The sequence below is a fragment of the Aythya ferina genome (assembly GCF_964211825.1).
Source record: "Aythya ferina genome assembly, chromosome: 6".
Lineage (NCBI taxonomy): Eukaryota > Metazoa > Chordata > Aves > Anseriformes > Anatidae > Aythya > Aythya ferina.
In genome coordinates this window covers 13,319,235-13,324,796 of record NC_140303.1, presented here as the reverse complement: position 1 = coordinate 13,324,796, position 5,562 = coordinate 13,319,235, and the positions used below count along the sequence as shown (strand labels likewise).

Sequence of the window (5,562 nt, the reverse complement as noted above, 5' to 3'; positions counted from 1 at the left end):
TGGTTTCCAGCCGGGCGCACGGGGCTTTCCCAGCACACCCCATTAGATGGCAATGCAGCCTGCTCCTCCGTGCGGTGCCTGGGGATGGAGGCAGACAGCACGGGCCTGGGACTGGGGGCTGCAGGCTGCCGAGGCTCTGAGCACGCTTCAGCTGTGCTGATAGCTCGGCTTCTGCTGCCCACGCTGCGAGCAAGGCTGGGATTTCCCATCCGCCTGGCTTTGAGGCGCACCGTGGTGGCCTTTGGGTCAGCCCTGCCCCTTGTGTGGGCTGCAGGGGTGCAAACGGGGGCCAGACGGCAGCATTAATCCAGGACCACACCGAGCAGTGCCACCTCTGGAAGTGCCCGTGCAGTGGTGGCAAGGGAATTGGCAAACACCGCTGCGTTTCACAGCAGCCCGGCCGAGGGGAGCTAAGTAAAATTAAAGCGTGATAGTTCCTTGCTGTGTAATTAGCTTCAGCTGCTTTCGAGCTGAAGCAAATCACGCTCAAAGACCGGTTTTTGTACCGGGGAGAACTTTAAACTGCGTTAGCAGCCCCTTTGTAGCCTGGGAGGGAGCAGCCCAGCCGGAGCGGGGAGGCTGCTCCTGTCTGCGGCGGGAGCTCCGTGTGTGGTTTCGGGCGAGATAACGCGCCCCAAACCTGCCCCGTTCGGGTGCGCCCGCTGCGGTGCCCGGCCTCACCTGCAAACAAAGACAGAGGTTGTTCCCCCTGACTGTAATTAGCCCTGAAAGGGAGAGCCCCGGGCGTGGGGAAACCACCGCGGCACCCCAGGAGAGCCTGCAGCTCCCCACCGGTGCCTTCTCCGCTCGGATGCGCCCCTGGGTGCCCCCAAGATGTTTGGATGGTGGTCGAGACATGGCACAGACCTGACAGCTCGCTGCTGGGTTTGCAGGCAGAAGGTCTGCCTGGGCTGGTGGTGCCAAGCCCTGAGCAGGAGAACCCTCCCCGTGCTGGAGAAGCTGCTCTGGGAGAGCAGGAGGGCTCCAGCGGCTTGTCTGCGGTGCCTCAACTGGGGGCGGCTTAATTGCCTTTGATAAATTCATGAGATCATAAAAACAAATGAAGATGGGAAGCACTTGTGCTAAGCCCTGATTGCCAATGGGATGCAAGACAGATGCGTTTGGACCAGGCACGAGTGGATGAAGCCCAGCATCCAGGGCTGCTGCAGGGGCCCTGTGCTGGCCAAACCAACGCAGTCAGAGCAAACCTCCCATCCTGCAGCAGCATCAGGCATGACACAGGCCCTGCCTTCGCCGTGTGACACTGGCACCATCCTTCTGACAGCCTCCCGGCTTGGTCCAAGGGGCCCAAATAGCCAAAGTGAGGGGCACGAGCACCCAAAAGCATCCCGGGCATGTGTGCGGGGTGGCTGCAGCCCAGTGGGGTAAGGAAGCGGTCAGGGCAGCGCCGTGTCCTCCAGGGGGTTTGCTCGGCCCCATGGGGCTGGTGTCGGTGAGCATCCCGCCGGGGTGCTGCAGAGCCAGGCGTGTAACCTTCAGATCGGCCAAGTGTAGTAAGTTAATGATTAGATTTATCATAAAGCAATCTAATGAGGAGCAATATAGCCAAGCACTTCCCATTCAGTGACGCACATCCAAATCTTAATAGAAACTGACAGCCTGACCCTGTTACCGTGCTCTGGCCAAATAAAATCAGCCTGATAGTTCCCTGGAGAAAGCAGCCACGGCTTTAATATGTCTTCTCAAAACATTTATCTGACCGGCTTTAAAAAGAAGAAACCTGCAGTGACTCGGAGTTGGTTTACATGACCTCCCCTTTCCGCAGCTTTCCCTGCTCGGTGCCACTCGGAAAGCAGCGTCCCCGTCCTGCCCCGTCCTGCCCAGGACCCAGGCCCTGCAGCTCTGGCACCCGGTGGAGGTGTGAACATACCATGAATATTAACAGGAATAATTGGAGGTATTTGGGAGTTTCAGGTATACGATTTTCTGCAGGTGACATTTTACTACCCGAGCTCTTGCAGGGCTGAGTCTCTGATCTAAACCTTCCGCCGTGCTGTCCCTCTGCAGTTTAAAAGGGAAACAGCATGTTTTGTACTCAGTTCCCAGTGCCAGCCTCTGTCCCTCTCGCAGACTCTATTAAAAATCTGAGCATGTCTTAGCATCTCAGAAATCATTGCATCTCGAGCAAAAGCTCAAACCTTTAATATGCAACAGGACTGGGAAAAAGTCTGGTCTTTCCAAGCCCAAGTTTTATCCTGACCACCACCACGTGTTCACACCTTCATGTGTTTCCAGCCCTCTTCCAGCGCTGTTTTTGATATCCACCACCTGATTGTTGTAGACGCAGGAACTGTGGTGGAAGGAGGCACCAAGCCAGGAGCTGGAGGTCCCATCTGCAGGCCTGGCACCAGCTGCAGCTCCTCGCAGGGCTGGTGCAGAGGGAAATCTTCTAGGAGTAGCTTCAAGGTTTGAAGGCATCAGTCCTGGCTGCCATCCCTGCCATGGGACTGCCACAGGTTTTTTTCTGACCCGTCCAGGGTAGCATCAGATGGTTCCCGAAGCCTCAGGGGCAGCTGCAAGAAGTCCTGCAGCCCGTGCCCAGGATGCTCCTGGACATTTTCCCCAAAATAGACGTTCTCCCCTTGGGAAGTCTTCTCTGGCGTGGTGATTTATAGGCAAAAGAGGCAGACTGGTTTTTGGTGCTCATGTGCAGTTACTCAGCAGTCCCTCCCCATTTGTACTGAGTGTATTTCATGGGATAAATAACAGAAATACCCAGGGTCAGCCCAGCCGTTGTTTGATCCCCTGAGTCCCTGCCCTTGCCCACATCATGTGACGTTGAGTTCCCCAAGGCGAATTGTGTGAAAAGATGCCTTTTTTTTCCCCATCACTTCTGAATTTACTGTCTCTTCATTTTCGCTGAATGCCCTGTTGTTTGCAGAGCGTGAATACAAGCTCTGTGCACGGAACCAGGATGGCCCCAAACGCTGGGCACCAGCGGACCTCAAAGCTGCCTTTTCTTGAACGCGCTGACTTTCAGAGGAGCCCTCCGAGGCAGGGCAATTACCCCGGCTTTGTGCAACAACCTTGATCCAGGAGATGGCCCAAGAGGAAGATGGGGACAGAGGGATGGAGAGACCCACTTGGAGGGGGGAGGGAAGCCAGCCAGCTCTGGTCAGAAGAGCTCTGAGCCCCTCTTTGTGTCGCAGGACTCACGCAGCAGTGACCACATCCTCGTGTGAGCCCAGGAGCTGTGCAAGCAGCCTGGGGAACCGGGCAAAGCAGGGGCTGGAGGTGGCTGTGCAGATGCTCAGAAAATTGTCCCCATGTGGCACTATATGTCTCCCTTCGTGGTTTTGGAGTCATGGCAGGCATTGCATCGTCCTCGTGCTGCAAAGCAAGCTGAACGCAACCTGTTCCTCTGTACCTCGTGCTGATCCCACGAGGACCTGCCAAAATCCACCCACCCCACGTGCCGGGAGTGGCTGTCTCCATGCGCTGCCAGCTGCGAGCAGGCAGCCTAAAGAGCAGAACCCGCTTTGACGGCCACCAGGCTGAGAGGTGTTTCGCAGCCCCCTGTAAACAAACACAGCTGATTTGTTTCTTAATTGCTTGTCCATGGGAGCTGTGAGGCTTCATCTCTGTGGGGTGGGAGCTGGAAGCTTTGCTCTGTTTGATTGTGTGCTCTGCTGCCCCAGCTTCAAAGATCTCTTTGCTTTTCCCTCCCTTTCATGTCCCATCCCTTGAAGTCTCTCTCCTGCATGAAGGCGCAAACCCAGGATGGCTGAAGGGACCCGAATGCAATTACTTAGCGGAGTGTTTCAATAAATTAGCAGCTCGTTTCTTTGCCAGGCAGCACTTACTCTTCAGTTGGCCTGTGTCTGCGCAGCCGACAGCATGTGATGGGCTCCTGGACTTGGGGATGTCGGCTGGGGCGGGTGGAGCTGGCATGCTTAGCCCCGATCACATCCTCGGGCCTGGATGTGACTCTGTGGAGGATTTTGCCCAGTTCCATCTCCGTTTGAAACTGCAACCATTTGGATTTTGCAAGGTAAAGAGCAGCAGTTCTCCCAGCGGGTTGTCCCTGTGAAATGGGAGTGCAAAATACCAGCACCCAGAGCTGCTGCTGGGGAAGGTAAGTTGGCACCAGCACCTCATGGTGTTTTTTTTTTTTTTTAATATATAACAGCCTTTTATTTATGAAGCTACTTTGGAGTCTGATTCACTTGCTTTACTCAGTATTTATTAGTACTTCACCTGCCTCGGACCGGGGAGCTGCAAGCACTTTGATAAATGGATTGCCTTTCCTGGAACGATGTCCCAGCATCAGCTAATCGGGATCTTCCAGCTCCTCCGTGTGACTGCCAAAGCACCACTCCTGTAAATCAAGGATGGCAAGAAGAAAACCCCACCAGCACCCGGCAGTGCCTGGAAAAGGCTCGTCTCCTTCCTCAGGAGGGGAACCAGCCACGTCTCTGCTAATTAGCTGCTTCCCCACCTTCTCTGTTTGGGGGTGGGCAGGGGGGATATTCCCTGACAAGGGCTGTGTCACAGGAGAGGTGGCATCCTTCCAGAGGCAGCTTGGGGATGCACCTACAAAAAAATGTCTCAATGTTGCCATGGAGAAGCTGGCTGGAGGCCACCACGAAGCAGCACCTGGGTGAGAGGGGACCATTGCCCCAGGGAGATGCCACCATGGGGCTTCCCACCCACCTGGGGTGCCCCCAGTAGGGCTGCCCTGCAGGATGAGGCTCGGCCAGTGGGGCTGTGGATGGGGTCCAAGCCCTGCCAAGGGTTCCACACGCACGATTTCTTTCTTTTTTTTTTTTTTTTTTAAGAGAAATTCTGTCCTTTGTCGCTTGATGAAAACGTTTCAGGCCTTTTGGGTTTTTCCTGGTGATTAAGTCTAATGAGAAGAGACAGCAGAGGATTTATTAGTGTCTGCCTGCTGATTCCAGCCTAGCCCCTGTTGTGGCAGAGGACCTGATGCTGTTATTCCCAAGCACGGTCTCCTTGCAAGGCGACAGCAGCCCCGCGGCCAGGCCCCTTCCCTGCTGCCCAGCGTGTCCAGCGGAGCCCGAGTGGGAGAAACAAAGCAGTGGCAGAAATTGGGATGGAGGAAAACATTATCTGAACCTTGATGGCATTGCCATGGTAACGGGGGAAACCGTGCCACACTGCCCGCCGTGACGGGTCCCCCCTTCAGCACCTGGGGCTGGGCAGCGAGGGCCCTGCCCTGCTGCAGTGGATGTAGCGACGCTGCGCTGTAATTACCGGGAGCTCTCTCCGCAGCCGTGTGAGAGGCACTGCTGGAAAGCCTGTAAAAATAAACCGAGGTTAAAAATAGCCCCACGCGTGCCTGCTTTCTAGGGGAAACGAGGGGAATTTTGACATGAAGCAGAGCGGAATCTACCCTCTGGATGCCAGCCTGTCCCTGGTCTGTCACAGCCCCTGGAAGATGGGCAGAGGCTGTCAGTGCAAGCAAGAGGCTGCTCTGCGTGTGCCGATGCCCGTGGTGCAGAGCCACCCAGGGCAGCTCGTGAGCCCAGCCTTGGGCATGGTCTGCTCGCATCCTGCTGCAGACAGCTGTGGGCTGAGCCT

General features: G+C 55.9%; 1 long non-coding RNA gene across 1 annotated transcript; it reads left to right on the top strand.

The window, feature by feature from the left end:
* Positions 1 to 882: 882 nt before the first annotated feature.
* Positions 883 to 5,307, top strand: LOC311439048. The gene is made up of 2 exons (XR_014694523.1): positions 883 to 4,096; positions 4,201 to 5,307. It is a non-coding gene; the product is annotated as an uncharacterized lncRNA (long non-coding RNA).
* The last annotated feature ends 255 nt before the right edge of the window (positions 5,308 to 5,562 follow it).